The 18,045-nt window shown below is 37.8% G+C and overlaps 2 long non-coding RNA genes across 2 annotated transcripts in view; one reads left to right on the forward strand and one right to left on the reverse strand.

Annotated features, from left to right (window-relative positions):
• Positions 1-18,045, forward strand: part of LOC112531582 — a 107,757-nt gene that overhangs the window by 65,672 nt on the left and 24,040 nt on the right. Inside the window, exon 6 of the long non-coding RNA XR_003073460.2 lies at positions 2,945-3,176. This is a non-coding gene — a long non-coding RNA (uncharacterized LOC112531582). The remainder of the gene's footprint in view (positions 1-2,944; positions 3,177-18,045) is intronic.
• LOC121109129 lies at positions 12,665-16,796 on the reverse strand. Its single transcript, XR_005861775.2, has 2 exons — positions 16,663-16,796; positions 12,665-15,947 (listed from the first exon to the last, which is right to left on the reverse strand). It is a non-coding gene; the product is annotated as an uncharacterized LOC121109129 (long non-coding RNA).

Consider the following 18,045-nt stretch of genomic DNA (forward strand, 5'->3'; position numbering starts at 1 on the left):
TTTTTTTTTTTTTACAACAACCTTGATTAATTATTTTCTTTACCCTAATCAATTTACATGTTGTACCAAGTTGAAAGGATAAGCATTGAGTACATTGTCCCTCAAAGAATAGCAAAACTAAGAGCACTTTTTATCATGCTTCATGCCTATGAAAGGCTTGCTGCTTCACAAAGCCTGGGTGTCCTGATTCTATCATTCTGCAAGGATCAGTTTAGGAGCTAGTGATTCCAAAGTCTGGGACAGTGAAATAAGTTCCCCTACATCAGTTGCACATGCATCTGACTATGGAAAATACGCACAGGACTTCAGTCTATCCCTTATTTTTAAACACAAGAGGAAGAGGCATCAGTCTAATGGACTCTTTTGAGTGCATGGTTTCATCTCACAGTCAGTGATGGGACCACTGCAGACCTGTGAGGTTCTTTCGGTGCATCCACTATGTGAAACTGTGCTAAGACTTTTCCTTGACCTCTAAGTCAGAAGTTGCAATAAAATTCTTCTTCTGTGCAATATGCAAGTTTGGTAGGACATTATACTGAGCTGATTTTACATTGAATCTTCCTATACTAAGATCTGTGATTCTCAGTGATAAAATATTTGTCGTTTCATTGATTGAATATGAACAGATGTGTTTAACTTTCATGGTTAATGATCTCTTTATTTCTTTTAATCCCTGCCTGTTAGACTAATGGACTCAAATTACCACAGTGTTTAAAAGGCTATTAGGTTCTTTTATAGGACATCAAATGCTAATGGCAATTCAATACGAAAATTCACATATTTGTAGTCCCCAGTACTGGAAAAAAGAAAACTTTTCTATTTTCAGAGAGCTTATAGACTACATGATGCTTCTTAAAATTGTCACTCATATGTTTATAAGAGTGGACTTATGAAGTGCTCTCATATGTATTCTTTCTGGAACATGATACTAACCTTCAAGTAGAAATTAAAAACTCTGGGCCTCTTGCCTAGAGAAACCAAGCAGTTCTGTGAGATCTGGGCAATAGCATTACTGCTATAATAAATAATCAATGTAGGCCAAAACAATCCCAAGCAGGGAAAGTAAAATCTAAAAATAAAAGGAACAACCTTTGCTCTCATCTTTCAAGGGGTAAATCTACTCACCAATTATTTTAATGAAATGAAATATGATGAGGAAACATCTTCTGACTAGCCACTGTATGTCTGCTAGATGCAAAAAGGGAGTTGGAGAATGAAACTAGCTTTGGAGAAAAATAGAAGCTCTGAATCTCATTTTAAGGACAGGGCACAGACACTGCTAAAGGTCAAGACAGTGGGCAAGTGAGGATTTGTGAAATGATCTGTTTCCCATATGAGATAGATTCTTTCTGGTCCTGGATCACAAGTGCTGCATTTTTCTAGATTTCGTAGCTCCTATGGTCTGTAAGTGATAGCAGAAAGTGCTGGATTTGGCCCAATTCAATCAGAAATGAAATAATTTTTATAGAATAACGAGCCCACTTCAACTTAGAGGAAGATCATAAAATTTTTTATGGTATAGGAAAAGTGAATAGGCAATAAAAAAAGTGAATAAACTAGTGTAGCAAGTGCAGTCCTCACTGAGAAGGCTAATAGATCGATCCTTCCTCCATTGGCCCTTGCTTAAAAACAGGCCCCTTGGTCTAGCTCTCACTTTGTTCTTACACTGTTTCAAAGAGAAAGCTGTGAGAAGAGGTACCCTTCATGTGGTCACATGCATTGGCAGCACCAGTCCTTGTCCTCTAAATCAGGGCATACAGCACCAACCCCCTGCAAAGGCACGGGGGCTTGGGTGGATAACAGGGACTTGTTGTAACCTACACCAAGGAGGTTTATCTTCACATTCCCAGGAAAATCTAAGGCAAGTCAATAGCAACACTGTTCTGAAGGAATTTCCTCCCATCTTATGTTTTCCCAAAATTTTGCTTTCAGCTAGCATATTAGAATTTTACAATGAAAACATCAACTAAGACCTAAAAATAGCTTTAAAATGAAGCATTTTCTCTATGGGCACAGCATTATTTTAAGCTTTTAAATATGTGCCACGTTACATTAAGTTGGATATCACATTCTTTCATATTTTCATCTGTTCAGACAGCTGATATTTAAATCTGTGATGCTCTGGAAATTTTTATCAAGATGTCACTGGGATAGTAGATGTTAATGCTGCAGCACTGAATATAGGCTGTATGGAACTCAGGAAATCTTCAATGCATTTAATCTCTCCTATTAATATTACAGATTTGTTCTGTGGTGTGACATACCTGAGTCTTAGGGCTGGAGATATCTAGTAGCAATGTTCTTAAGCAAGTAATCCAATGAAATATCATGTAATACTAAGGGGCCTAAGTTCAGCCAATAGCTTAAATGAGCAAACTTTAAATAGGTTTATAGAGTTCTTCAGTGATATCAAAACTCTTCAGATCTGAACCAACTTTTTCCATTAAATAATCAAAGTAAAATGAAAGGTACAGCATACGTATTCAAAAAAAAAAAAAAAAAAAAAAGTTGATATTTTTTCAACAGGTTTACCACTTTGCTAGTGGGGCTATTAAAGAGATGATAAAAGCTAATAGGGAGCTACTGAGAGTGGACAATCTGAGCTTTTCTGAGTAGGGGTTCATCTCCCCAGCAGGCTTTAGGGGCTGTATTTACTGCTTGAGTGCATTGCCTGCTGCGTTTTGTACCTATTGCAATAACAGATCCTGCTGGACTCTACTATAAACACCTCCGATCAATCAACATTGGCATCTTCCTGTAGCTTTGCTATTAAGAAGTAGAGGGAGTTTTCTGAGCAAAGGCAATTTATGTAACAACAATAATACTAATAATTTGCAAATGGGCAGTTTAATGCAAGTTTCTAAAGAGTGCATTTTCTTTCAAAAGTTTGAGATAATAAGATGCAACTAATTGAACACTTTATTTATTTATTTGTTTGTTTTAGTCCTCCCAGGTTCATTTGCAGAAACTGGCTTTGTTTATCAGTGTGTATTGCCAGTGTGTTTGCAACACTTGCAGTGCAGGAAAATGCATGCCGTAAATGAACTCTTGTTGCTTCGCATCTGTGAGTTCTTCACAGAATCACAGAATCATAGAATTGCAGGAGCTGGAAGAGACCTCAAGGGATCAAGTTCAACCCCCCTGCTACAGCAGGTACCCTACAGTAGGTCGCACAGGTAGGCGTCCAGATGGGTTTTGAGTATCTCCATAGAAGGAGAATGCACAACCTCCCTGGGCAGCCTGTTCCAGTCCTCTGTCACTCCTACTGTAAAGAAGTTCTTTTGCATGTTGGTACGGAATTTCCTATGTTCACATTTTTGGCCATTGCTCCCTGCCCTATTTCTACGCACCGCTGTGAAGGGCCTGGCCTCACCCATTTGCCTCCCACCTCCCTTTAGGTATTTTAAACATCTAAGTCAAAGTCAGTGGTGTGTATTAGTGGCTAGAGATAACTAATCTGTTCAAAAAATAATTAAAAATTCTGAAATTAACTAAAAGAAAATCCTCTCAAGTTAATAAACCAACCTTTCCTGGCAAAAAATGCTTATGGCAGATTGGGTTTGAAAGCTTTGGATACACCTGAGAATACTCATACATTCTAAATTTTTTTTTTGGTTTATGAATTTGTGCTGACAAGTTCTGAAGAAATTATACTGGTAGGATAAAAATGCTTTTTTATGACCACTCTGAGTAGTCCTGGAATAAACAGTACTCCTGAAATTTATCCATATTTATACTAAATATCATAAATTAGAGAATAATTGGGATTGGAAGGCACCTTTGGTAGTTGCCTGGTCCAGTCCCTGCTGAAACAAGGACTTTAAAACTGTGGGGAAAGGCAGCAGCAGAAGCAACAGCTGAGTTATCTAAATATTTCAAATGACTCTTAAGTGGTTTGATTCTAAAGTTTCTAATGCTAATGGTTGAGATTTTTCTATGCAATTGAGCTCTCACTTGTAGTGGCTAAATGATGACATAATCAGAGGTGAACACTGGTTTAAAAATACCACAAATAAAAATATATATTTTTAAAATTAAGGAAGAAAAGAAAATGTTTAAGCAAGGGACCGCATGTATGGTTGCAAGAGAGTAACCAATTACATTTTCTTTTTTTGGTAGATAATTTTATGTGTGATTTCTTCATGGACAAATGAAACATTTAGCAATGTTTCCATTAATTTCAATTAGCTTTCATAGCATAACATCTATATCAATTTTCTCTGGTAACATATAATGTCTAACTGCATTTTCCTTTCCATTTTCCAGGTGGTGATATATATTACCCTGCAGGGGTTATACAGCTAGATTTTTTTCAGTAATGAAACTATAACAATACTTATAATTAAGGAATGCAAACTTACCGATTGCTAGTGCTTAAAGGACAAAGGAAACCCATCCATCCCAGAACACAGCATTAGTCAATCACATAGACCTGATTCCTCAGTATCTTGAAAACCTTTGCAGATGAAGTGGCATTTCTTCATTTAACATCTATTTCTTTCTGCCCTTTCTGTACTAATTTGTAAATTAATCTACTCAGCAGAAAACATAAAATTTTAAGGTATAATTTATGTAGAAGAAAACCCAAAAGTTGTCTGCAAGATTTCTCCCTGTATACTCTCATTTCTCTCGAGTAATTCATCTGACTTGCTTTCTAGAGATGAAAGCACAAGATTGCCTTTGACTTTAAAATGCTTTTTATCTTCATTTTCATACTGTTCACTTTTAATTTAGCTTAAGTTCTTTAGGTGAAGTGTTTATGCTAACTCTACAGCTAACGTTGCATTGGTGGCTAGCACATATTAGAAGTTTCTCTTATATGTATAATAGAGGTGTTAATTAAATACTATTTCTCCTGACAGTTTTCTGCACGCTACCATTCTGTGATTGTTATTTATTTATTCACCTATTTGTGTAGACAGTCTTTTCCTTTTCTTCATTTATTTTTAGTAAGTAATCATGCACGTTTGTGAATAGGCGGTTACACTTCTTTAACTATACGTATTACACATATGTTGAGACTATGCACAACAGTTCAGCAGAGCTGTTAACTGCCTTCGAAAGTGTTTCTTAGTTTCAACTGGAGTTGAATTGTTTTCTTCAGAGTGCCTGGTATGATGCCATGTTTTTGCTGTAGGAGAAAAGCAATGTTAATAACACACTGATGTTTATACCTGTTGCTATCAAGGCCATTGAAGGTCAGAGGAGGACCCAAGTTGCTGGGAGGGAACAGAATTAGGACAGCTGACTTAAACTGGCCAAGGGGATATTCCATACCATATGACATCACGTGGAAGGAGTTTTGAAGGGGATTGGAGTTTATCTTGCTCCCTTCTGCCACACAGGGGCGAGCTGGGCATTGGTCAGGGAGTGGTAAGCAATTGCTTGTGCATCACTTGTTATTCATATACATATATATAATTTTTTTGTAATAATTATTATCCTTTTCCTCTTCTCTATCTTAGTAAATAGTTTTATTTCAACCCAGTAGTTCTACTTTGGTTTTCTTTTCAAAAAAAAAGAGGCAGAGTATGAAAATGACCATTGGTGCTGAGCCACCTGCTGGGTTAAACTAACACATGTATGTGACTGTCTTTAAATGACAAGATAAAGGTTTAATTTACAACACGTATTCAGAACATACCTAGTAAATACATTCAGCGAGTTATTCAAACCAAGATTTTGAGCCATTTTTAACTTTTCATCTTGTCAGTTAATATATATTGACAGAGAAGTTGCACATCCATATAGTGAAGTTAATCTTGTAGACAACAGGATTTCTTTTTTTTTTTTGGCTAGTATTTGAAAATCTTTTAGAAGTAGTTCATGGCTCCCAAATCTTGGTGGTTCACACACCAAAAACTCTTTTCAAAATCCACTTACCTATACTAAGTTGACAGATGTCAATAATAAAATGGCAAGTAATAAAGTACTTGGAAAATACTGAGTAATTATTTCCATTATTTAGAGTAGGCTTTTTCTAGGATGAGCTACTCCTGTTTTTTGATGATGCTGATTGAAGTCACTCTGATTGGATAAGCTAATTGATCGTGACTTATCAGTGTCAGAGCCAATAGGAGTAAATGACAAGGTATATTTGCCAAAAAAAGAACATTCTGAGAAGTATTCATATCAGTGTCATATATGAGACATTGAAGGTAATTATTCTGCTCTAATTGGTGCACATGATGAAGATACAGATGGTGGTAGTCTTCCTGATTTTGGCACTTTACTGGGTGGTAAGGAACTGAAGAGACAAAATGAAGTAAAAGATGTGGAAAGGTAGGAAGAGACAAAAGAATAAGAGTCTTAAGAAGTATTATCTATGAGGAACAGTGACTGTAAGGGTGTTACCTTAGCTCTGTAAAGTACTTTTAATGATACTTAGTTACTGGTGATTGAACAAGAAGTTAGCAGCCTCCACTGCAGGAACAGCTGTGCCGGCTGTCCTGAAGGGTGCTTGTTTGTCCCAGGGAGGCATTTCTGTCTGCTGGCCTCAGGCTCACTGGTGCTGCCTAGGCCCCAGCAGTGCTAATCCCTTGGTGCAGCCCTTGGAGCAAACGGGCTCAACTCCTGTCCTGCTGCATGTTCCACCTGCTCACTCCTATGTTTCTGTATCATAGCCTTCAGCTCCATTCCCACTTCCTAAGGTCCTGGCCCTCAGTATGGATGCCTCCTGTGGCTTAGCAGCAATAGATCATCTTTACACACCTGTGTGAAAAAAACATCTGACATGTTGGTCCTTTGCATTGCTGGAAGACACAAAGCATAGTCACTGCCCTGTTGTTAACCTCCAGGCATCCTTACCTACTTGAGCTGAAGGATCCTTCATGGTGGGCCATGTCTATTTGAGCATCTGGGCAGGCAGGATCTAAACAGGACAGCTTTGATCCTGGTGTCTTGCTACTGCAGTAACAGTAATAATTTCCAGGTATGGAATCTTTCTTGGTGTTTCAGCTTTTCATTTGTATCTTGCCAATGACCCTCTCTGCAAATTCTACACCAAAACCCTACAGCTGTTCTCAATTAATGAGCCGTGCCTACATAAAGTAAGTACTTTCCTGTTATTTTCTTAGTCACTGTGGATAGCAAATGAAATGGCAGGTCATGCAAAAAGTATATAGGAGAAGGTTTTGGATACTGTCATTATTCAGGTGATTCCTCATTCGTGAGAAAGGGTGCAATACTAAATGCTACAGCAAGCTTAGAATGTTTAATTGATTTGGAAAATAATGGTGAATATCATAGAATCATAGAATCCTTAGAGTTGGAAGGGACCTTTAAAGGTCATCTAGACCAACTCCCTTGCAATGAACAGCAACATCCACAGCTAGATCAGGTGCTCAGATCCTGGTCTAGGCTGACCTTGAACATCTCCAGGGATGGGGCATCCACCTGCTTTCTGGGCAGCCATTGTTCCAGTGCCTCACCACCCTCACTGTAAAAGACTTTGTCCTTATATCCAATCTCAATCTTCTCTCTTTTAGTTTGAAACAATTTCCTCTTGTCCAAACACCACAGATCCTGCTAATATGAGGAACCTCACAGTTTTCTGGGTGTACCAAGGATGCAGAGAAACCAACACCTCAAAGAAATGCATAAGTAGTCAGCCAGGTACCATAAGCTTACAAAGCAGAAAACAGCATCAATTATCTCACTTTCCTGAGGTAGAATCATAGAATTCTCAGGTTGGAAAAGACCTCAGAGATCATCGAGTCCAACCACAACCTAACCAAACTGCAAGTAACTACAATTTACGTCTGATGAGATTACTAGGCATTAAGAAAAACACAGAAAGAAAAGGTATTAGACACTTCTAAGTTCAAATCTGATGTTTAATACTTACTCTTTTATTTGGGAAGATTTCCAGGGAAGAAAAATAGAGACAACATTCTACATGTAGACAGAGTTATCTGTAACTGGAATATTTATCAAAACATAATAAATAATATAAACAATAAATTTTGTTCATGAATTCCCCTTTTCTGAGGACTTTCATAGCATTTTTTTCACATACAATTAGTTCTTATGAATAAGCAAGATTTAAAGTAATAAGATTGCAGTATAAGTAGATTTCATGCAAACAGTGAAGAATAATTAAAGGTGTTTCACTGTATTTACAATTACTATTTTACTAATATGTTCATACCTAATGAAAATCTTTTCCCTTGACCCATCAAGCAATCTATTCTTAAGCAAATTAACTCCAACTTAATATTGTTCAATTTAATGAAGGGTAAGTTTATATGTTTTTTCTCTATATGTATATTAAGTTTAATGATTTTATCCCTTAAACCGTTCAGTTTTTCCCTTAGCCAATTCTCATAGTCTGAACAAGAAAACAATTTGGTCTGGGAACAAGAATGAAGGACAGTTGTTTTTTTTTTTTTTTTAAGCAAACATACATTATGTTCTTGGAAGTAATACTTGCATTCTAATTTAATTTTGTCGCTATACTTTGCTTTCTCTATCATATATACTGCCTTTAGGAATGTGACAGATGAAAACATTTAGATAAAGTTTCAAGGATGGTTTTCAGAAAGCAGAAATAAACAGCAGAGACTGTCCAGAAGTCATTCTGCACATTTCCTAGTAACTGTACTCAGAGGACATTCTGCTGATTCATATTCTGGTTTGTTTGGGATCAGATTTGTATTTATACAATACAAACACAAACTGAACTGATCTTTTTCCTAAAGTCTCTAAGAGAGATGGGGGGAACGCAGTGGCATATTTTCTGTCAGCTCTAAAACCTCTTCAAGCTTGATAAGAAAAGAGTGAATTTTTCCCTGATATCACTTGGGTTGTTCAGGTCAGATACTGCAGATTAGTTGTATTGAAAACAGTCTTTGTGAAAATCCATGGAGAGGTAGTAATTTTACAACCACTTGAATAAAAATAGCCTCTAGGAATATTGTATTCTCTGAATCCTTTTCGGTACCATGGAGATCCTGTGAATCTTAACTGGGAGCTGGAAGAAATTGCATGGAATGAGAAGGGACTCAAAGGAAAATAAAAAGCATGTATGCTTGATTGAGATTAATCAAAACTAAACCAAACAAAAACACCTCTTCCCCAAAGAGGCCCTTGATGCCCTATTTCGTCTTCCATTATGTTAATAAAATCTGTGTGCTTTTACATATCTAATAAGGAAGCATTTTCCCATTTTGAATATTTGCAAAATTCAGAAGGTACCAAGGCTTTCAACTGTGTGTCCCAACAGTTAATGATTATGATCTGTCACAAGGATGTAAGTCTTTGAAGGGACTGCTCATGCATGCTTTTAACCATAAACTCTGGCTAATTGGATTATAATGTTTTTGCAGAGTGATTAAGGCTTGTCCACTTTCAGCAACTTTTTCACTCAGGAAAGCTTTTCCTATGAGTTTACTTTTAGCTTAGTACTGGAGACATGAGCTGTGATGCAGAACATCCTAGTTTCAAACCTTGGTGAAGATTCAGACAAGATGTCACAGGTTCCCCATCTTAAACTTTCTTGGGAACAGCACAACTGTAAATAACATTTTGAGAATTTATAGCAGTCCATTTTTCGGTGCTTGAATTAAATCCATCTATTGTTCCTCGTCATTTTTTTGCCTTGGATTCTCTTTGAACAATTGCTGACTAACCAGAGATCAGTAGATGTAATAACGGTTTAGGACCTCTCAAAGCTGTCCTGGCTTCCAAAGATTCAGTCTGGTCTGGGATCTCTGATTAGATGGTCCTAGTTTTGCAAAATTAGGCTGCCCTAAAGGTAAAAAAGGAGTGTTGCCTGGACAGAGGACTGACCTCAAAAGGCAGTCCTTAGACCAGAAAATATTTTTTTTACTTTAGGGAAATTCTGCTTTAGCTCTGAAGTTTTAAATATCATTATTTGACATTTGTGTATTAATTGTACATCTCTATGAATGCTTTTTAAATTATGCTGATATTGCTATGTTTTTGTTGCTGTTTATTTGGATTGTGTTTGTTTCATTGGGTTTTGGGTTTTATTTGTTTGTTTGTTTGTTTGCTTGTTAATTCACACTCTATGCAGTACAGACATGCTCAGAGTACTGCGGAACCATTCATATTTGTCAGTGCTATTTTTACCAGAATAAAGGGGAATCCAAGTTATCTAATGAACAGTCATACACGAAATAAAGCCAGACTAGAACCCCACCATTAACCTTCCCCCTCTCCCCTCGGAAAAAGAAATTCTATTTGAGAAAGATGAAAAACTGCAAGTATTATACAACAGCTTTTTAAATCATGAAAAAGTCTGTTAGAAGTATTTTTGCAGTTCTAATGTGTCAGTGTGTCTCTGCCATTCTGATGATCATCTCAAAAGTTTGACCTTGTCTTGGGTTTCGTTTTTTTCATAGAGTGAAAATCCATCTGCAGTCAAAAAGTGTTCTTCCTCTTTCAGCTACTAATGATCAATAGTCTGGCTGAGCCAGTCTTTCCTTTAATTGTACCATCAAGGTTTGTAAGGTTACAATTTCCATTTTCAGGTTAGCTACTTTTATTGTGAAGATACTCACAGTGTGATTAGCTCTTTCCCTTGCATTTCTAACAGAAAATGGTGATGAAAATTACTTCCAGTTAATTTTAGTCACATCTAAGCTTCTAAACTGCTTATGGTTTGCATAGTTACCTAATACACTAAGCCTGGATACTGGCTTCCATATCTTTGGGCAAATGAATGCAGCAAGAGCTAGTGCTGGCTAATGGTGAAGCTTTCATAAAGCAAGTCTTGCATGCAGCTTTCCCAGCCCTCAACCATCAAGAAGTTACACTGCAAGCCCAAGTTATCTGTGTAGGTTTCTCTGACGGGTTGACCCCAGCAAGCAGCCAAATTTCCAAGCAGCTGCCACTCCCTTCCAGAGAGGCAGAGAAAAAAAATTGGAAAGAACTGAAGCAATGGAATTTGTGGGCCAAGATAAAGACAAGTTAAATTGCTCACCAATTAATATTGTGGGAAAAACAGACTTGACGCAGGGAATTAAACTTACTTTATTGTCAGTTAAAGTAAACACTGAATTACTGCTTTGCGTATTGACAAACATAGAAGCAAACCCTTCCCAAGTTAAAATTCATTCCCAGACTTCACTCCTAACGTCTCTCCCACCTTGTTATCACTGCAGGCTACACTCAGTCTCTTCAGTGACGCAGTAGCAGGTGCACAGGATTAGGTTCGATGCATAGAGTTATTTTTGATGCTGTTGTTCTCTTCTTCCACTGCTTTTTCCTTCATAGACATTTCCTGTGCTCTTTACTTGAATCTTGAGTATGCGAATTCTTCTGCTCCTCATTCTCTAGGCTTTGCAATACAAAGCTGGAAACGTTTTTGCAAAGAGAGAATTCACATTTCAGTATTTTCCTGTTTGACCAAGATGGTCCTAAAAAGCTGCAACACAGCACAAACTAAACAACTGTGTTTCAAACTCACTCATTTCTCTTCTGCTATGCCAGAAGGTACCTGGGCACGCCTCAGTCTCAGGCTCCTCTGCTCCCTAGAGCTTTTGGAGGCTACCTGGCTTTTAGGGATTTTGCCCTTCTGCTCCACTCATCAGAGCATATAGAGGTAGCTGAGATGAAACCCACCATCTAGGGTTTGCCAGCAAGTCACCGGGAAGTACTCCATGATCCAGGAATTAACTTGTTTTTTGCTGCAGAGAGCATCAAACTGCAAAGCAGAGACACATGCAAAGTACTTAGCGCCACTCTTTCCTTCCCTGACAAATTCTGACTGACAATTGGATGTTAAAAAAAAAAAAAAAATCCCTGACAATTGGAAAATCCGTGTGCACCTTTTGGAAGTGATTTCTTTTTTTTTTTTTTAATAGTTCCCCCTGAGGTAGTAGTGGCTTACAAGACTCAGAATCAGCCAGAAAAAAACCTAAATGCTAATTGGTTACAGCTCAAAATTTAATTCACAGTGAAACAGAAAGTTGACCTTTACATTTTGTTACCCTTGGGTAATTCATATCTTTGGGAATATGTGATATTGTCAAAATGTTACTGTTCTCTTAGGAGTTGTTCTAGAATTAAAAAGTAGTCATTCAAAATGAGAGCTAAGTGTATACAGTAATCACGAGTTAGTCTTATTTTAGTCTGATTGAATGCAAGATCAGATACATACAATTGCGACTTACTTTAAGGAATATTAGATGATTACTGCTAGTGAGACTGATAATTGCTGTATGTTTAAAAATCAACACCCCCTACTCAACTGCTATTCACGTCTCATTAAAACTGCATCTGGAAGAGACACGATAATCACTTCTTTTGTGATTTAAGAGAGGTACCATTTTGACTCCTCAATCATTTTCCATTAGTTGAGACTCCCTCTTACTGGTAGCGTCTCTGCCATATAAAATACATTATTCCTAAAACCAATTCTGAAAAGTTCAAAGCACTAAATTTATGTCTCTCTTGCTGCTATAACTGCAAGGTTTTATCTGACACATATATACATTTCCACATGACACGATAAAGATATTGATTCTAGGTTTATTCTAAACTGTCAAGTAAATAGTCTTGATCACAGCAGAGCAGAAACCATATTGACTTTTCCAGGGAGAAACAAAACTCTGAAGTTTTACCTGGCCCAAAATAACCTTTTGAAGTTCAGCATATCTTGATCTTTGGTTAAAAAAACCTCTACACACATACACAAACATCCTTTTACGTTTGTATTGAGTATTTTATTTCATATTTATGAGTATATGTACAGAGAAAGTTTAAACAAAACAATGTCTTCAGATTATCTTGCCTTGCAGTGGTAGCACATCAGTTTCCATACAGTCCTATTTGCATTCATGACTACATGGTGAGGAACTATTTAAATTGAGTAAGAGAGGCCAAATCTGGACCAAGTGTGCAAATGAAAAGAGTAAAAATGTGTCACAGCTGTTGTGGTCCTTTTCCCATACATAGCATCTGATTATTTCACACAAAGACTTTGTTTCCAGTAGTAGTTCTGGCAAGATCTGCATCAAGGTAACATGTGAAAGCACCAGGCTTTCCATCCACACTTTTCACATTGTATTCATCTCCAGTCACTTCAACTTGGCCTTCACAGATCTTATCAAGACCAAATTTATTCAGAAGTCTGTTATGTACATTTTATGTTGAGATGATGAGTCACACCCTCCTCGCCTGAGGGTAAGTTTTTCACCTTTGAGCTGCAGCTCGATAATTTTTAGATCTAAAGGCATGAGTCTGCAACTTTTTTAACAACCTGACACTTTTCTTGTCACCCATTGAGCTATTCATGTCCTTAATGCTTCAAAAATAACAGAAGCAGGAGATGCAATCAATCATACCTTGTACTTGGATTTTTAATCAATGATTGCCTTATGTAAATTCTATTTCTTCTTCCTTTCTTCGTGCCTCCACTGTTACACAGGAAGTTAGGCAAATTCTCTTTCCTCTTCTCCATAGGATCAGGCTGAGACCAGTTTTTTTTAAAAAAAGGCATTAGGGAAATCTAAAAAAAATTTGATGGGAAACAGATGTGGAACTGAAGAGCATTAAAATGAAGGTTTTCTTGAACCTTCTGGCTGGGATGGCAGACTTGGTGAACAAGACACAAACACAAGTGTGGACTTGAGTTTGTGCTGGGAAGGAATTGGGTTGAACATGACTTAAACTGTGTGTCAGAGTTTATGGAAATAAAAATAAGTGCTGTTAACTACATGCACACACAAGGAAACTTCACCTTCATTTAGCAGTCTGTCACCTTCATTTAGCAGCTTCTTCAGAAACCCTTCACAAGTGGCATTTTCTTCATGATGCAGATGATAAGTGAGGATCAGGCTACTTTCGACATTAACAGCTCAACTGTCAGTTGTTAATCGCCTGGAATAGGGAATTTGTAACTGGCATGGAGCCTGGCCCTTCACTTGGACATGTTAAAGGAGAGTTTTTCATTGCACCCTAGTTCTCTGGGGATGAAGTGAAGAATTAAAAATGAATGTTCTTCCTTACAGAAGAGAATAATAGTTTATTAGGAGTCACCTCCTTGAAGATCTTCCAAAGGCACCTGGATGTGGTCCCAGTGAAGCAGAGGTGGTGAGGAGCAGGCTGCCCTCCTACACTGTATAGTTGTGACCTCAACTCCTGGAGCAAGAACTACCAGGGGATGTTGCTGCTTTGCCTTTCACTGAGACACTGGCACTCCTGCTGGTATAGTGCCAGGTTTGCACTCTGAACAGGGTAGACCAGATGATTAAACAGTTCTTTGTCTCCTTATATAAATCTGCACAATGAATTCTTAAGAGGAGATGATTCATAGCAAGTAAACAAAGAGTAGAAAAAAAATTGCCTGGAGAACAACAAAAAAAGAACAACAGTATTATTTTTGTTAATGCCTTAAGTTCTCTTGTCATACAGATAAAGTAGTGGAAGGTCCTTCATTCCAGTGTCTCTGCCTTGCATCTGTTATTTTTCATTTCAACATTGTTTCATGATGAGGGAGCTCAAATCAATTCTGTCTAAATCAAGGATGTCTCAAAATGTGAAAAGAGGTGCTGAGGAGGTTTCTCAGTGTAGGAATAAACTTCAACAGAGTTTAAACAGTATATGTTAAGTGGTAATGGCTGCTCTGTATGTGCCACAGTCTGAGTGGTAAAGTATAAACTTGACTGTGCTGCAGGAGAGCACACAGAGCTGCCAGTCCTATTCAGTGGTCTCCCAGCTCTGGTGGTTGATGGAGGCACCGGGGTAACCCAAGGAACTTATTTGCTGTAGCACAGCCTGCTCAGAGCCAGTTACAGGAAGAAGAATTACATTAACACTGTACAGTACAAATGGAGGGACATTTATCAGAGCTTGCTGCTAGGATGGCAAGCAGAGCAATAGTTTTCTTTAAGAAACAGTGCAATACGAAACTTCCAAATTCCACTTCAGACACTGTTTTAAGAGCATTAGCAAAGAAAGTGATGAAAAAAAATAAAAAGCCTCGTCTTATCTAAGATTTACTCAAGTTACCATGAAGCTGAAATAAGAGACAGATTTTACTGTAGTAAAATATGGCTATTCCATTACAAAGACACCTCAGTAGTAGGTGTACATTCAGAGAAATATTGCCCAAACAACAGCAATTAAATCAGAAAATAAACCTGTAATTAAGAAGCACATATTCATTTTAGTAACAAGCTAGAAAACAAACAAAGAAAAAAGAAAACACATGCAGAAAGAAGTACTTCAGAGAATGAACTGGTTACAAATATATTTGCCTTCCAGACTTTAGGGTAGGTTGAATTTCACTGCCCAGTGAAATATACTGAAGTGTATTTCATGCGTTAAAAATGTTTAAAGATAAAATTCACTGGAAAAGGAAAAGAAAGCCTCAGGGGCAGATGGAGAACATGAGTTACTCCAGTGTCCAGACCCTATCTAATGGCTAACGGCAGTTTTATTTATAAAGGCAAGACGCTTCCAAAACTTTAAAACATACTTGTCCAGCCTTAATAAACTTTCCTTTGTCCAAAACATTCCTCAGTCCAAATGTTTTGAATCTTTAGTGGTGTGTGATTGCTGCAAACCCCTCTGTTCTTCATCAGAAGTGTGATGGGAAAGTTTGTAACTGTGGCATCCGTATTCATCCATCATTCAACCATAAAATATTCAGTTGTTGTGAGGTTCTCTGGAACTGTGGCCATGGGGATCAAATGATAGGCCAGTCAGTAGGGTTGGAAAACAGTAGACAAAATTCCAGGTAGAAGAGCCTTGCCTCTTCTTTCTTTCCTGCTGTATCCATTGCTCTGATAGATGACAATGCCTCTCCACACAGATGTCTTTCTCTTGTCATTTTTTTTGGCTGAAGTTGTCATCCAAATTCAGACTTAAATTAGAAAAACTTCCATACTTCCCAAGTGCCCCATTAGATGTAAACTTAGGTTCTTTTCTCCCTTTCCCCATGAAGGACTTCCTTACCTCCTTTAATCATTCTCTAGGATCTGAGAAAAAATAATTTTCAGACTGTTTTGAAGGTCAATGACTCTACTCTGTGTAAGCAAGGCTTCATCCTCTACTCCCCAGTGATTTCCCATTACTGCTGATGACCACACTGCCTGCCTTTGTCACAGGAGAGTCTTCACAGAGACAGAGTCGGCGGCCTCAAGAACTTAAAATGGTTCTGATATCCTGCTTCCATTCCTTATCATAGAATAAAAGAATGGCTTGTGTTGGAAGGGACCTCAAGGATCATAAAGCTCCAACCCTCCTGCCACATGCAGGGCCACCAACCTCCATGTCTAATACTAGTCCCCCTCTTCCCCTCCTCCTGAGACCACCTTTGGAGAACACCAGAAACTGTCAGCCCAGTGTTACACTCAGCAGTGAGCTACCTTCTTCATAGACACCATTTCTTTTCCTGTTCCAGTACTTCACTCATCTCCTTTGATTCTCTATCAGTTTTCTTGGCCTCAGAGAGGGACATCAACAAAAGTGTCTGTTGAGGAGAAATAAAGGGAGGCCTGCCAGTTACAGTCAGAGTTAGACTGTACGCTCTTCAGTGAATTTTAATGCAATAGTCCTCTTTACGTATGTCTGCATCATCAGACACACTTTGTACCTGCATTCATCCCTTAAAAGAGTGCACCCCAAAAAGTACAGCTTGAAGAGGAGCTTTGGACTGCAAAGAAACCCCACTGAGTAGTAAAGAATACTCACGAATCCTGTGGCTGGAGAAACTGCCCCTGGGTCTTAGCTGGTGACTTTTGCACCCCTACATCAGCCTGATACTACACAGTGTTACATGAACTCCACGTATCATGATGTATGATTTACCAAGAGATTTTAATCCTCAAGGTCACTCTAAAAAATCCCTTTCTTAGGTTCCTATGGTTTGTTAATGATTTATAAGCATTCCTATGCAGTGCTATGGATGGTTGAGCTGTAGCCTAATGAACTGAAATTCTCAGTTTGTTGTCAGGAGTGCTTCTTTAATTTTCCTTTTGTTAAAGGATCAACAATCTACATATTTATTTTGTGTATGATTTCAAATAATACGTTTCTAGAAGACTTGAGATAGTGGGGAGAATGAAGAAATAACTTGGACTCTTTTTTTTCTGCAAGCCTTATTATAACTCCAGAGAGAGATGATGGGGGTTTTGTGGAAATGATCAGGGTCTGCTTGGGAGGACACTGTGTTGCTAGGAAACACTAATGATGAAGTAACATAAAAAATATCTTCTCTTTTTAAATTGCACTTGGGCTAGAAAATGAATGAGTAAAAAGTAGACTAATGAACCAGACTATCAAAAATATTGAAGATTGTAAGAATACTTCATTTATGTAGTGAAAACCAGTGTTAAGAGAAAAACTTGACGCTGTTCCAATCAAAATGTACTATGAAGTGCAGAACAGGCACTTTGGATCTTTAACAGGTTGAGTACAGTATATAGAAAACCTGAGTCAGGAATGTCAAGGAAACAAGAACAGAAACAAAGGTTCATTCAACTGCACGGCTGTTTCAACTTTCTGGTGTTAGACAAGTTAAAAAGTATATATCTCAGACATCTTCATGTGGTGACTAAGCTTAGTGAAAGAATTTACACTTTTCTTCTCTATAGAATCACATGAAGTGCAGCCAGAAAGGACATGAAGAGACATCTAACCTATCTAGGTTCTCAGTGAGATCAGTTACGTGTCAACCATCCCTGGGAGATACTTGATGAACCCATTCAACAACCCTCTAGTAATAGGTGCTCTTCCTCCTCAGCCAATCTTGTCCATTGCTTCCCTTTCCTAGTTTGGAGCTTTTCCTAATATCTAACCTAAATATCTCTAGTCAAAGGTTAAGCCCATTACCTCTTGTCCTAAAGTCAGCTGACATAAAGAGTTTATTTCATTTATCTTTTCAGCAAGTATTTACATGCTTAGAAGACTGTTATAAATTCTTCTCTCAGTCTTTTCTTCTTTAAATAATCTTAATTCCTGCATGGTGCCTGTATCCATCATGTTTCCAAAGACTGATCATTTTTGTTGTTTGCTCTGGAAGCTGTCCAATGCAAAAGCATTTTGAGTAAAGATAAGATAGCTTCCTCTGGACTT

The sequence above is a fragment of the Gallus gallus genome, chromosome 1 (genome assembly GCF_016699485.2).
Source record: "Gallus gallus isolate bGalGal1 chromosome 1, bGalGal1.mat.broiler.GRCg7b, whole genome shotgun sequence".
In the NCBI taxonomy this organism is placed as follows: domain Eukaryota; kingdom Metazoa; phylum Chordata; class Aves; order Galliformes; family Phasianidae; genus Gallus; species Gallus gallus.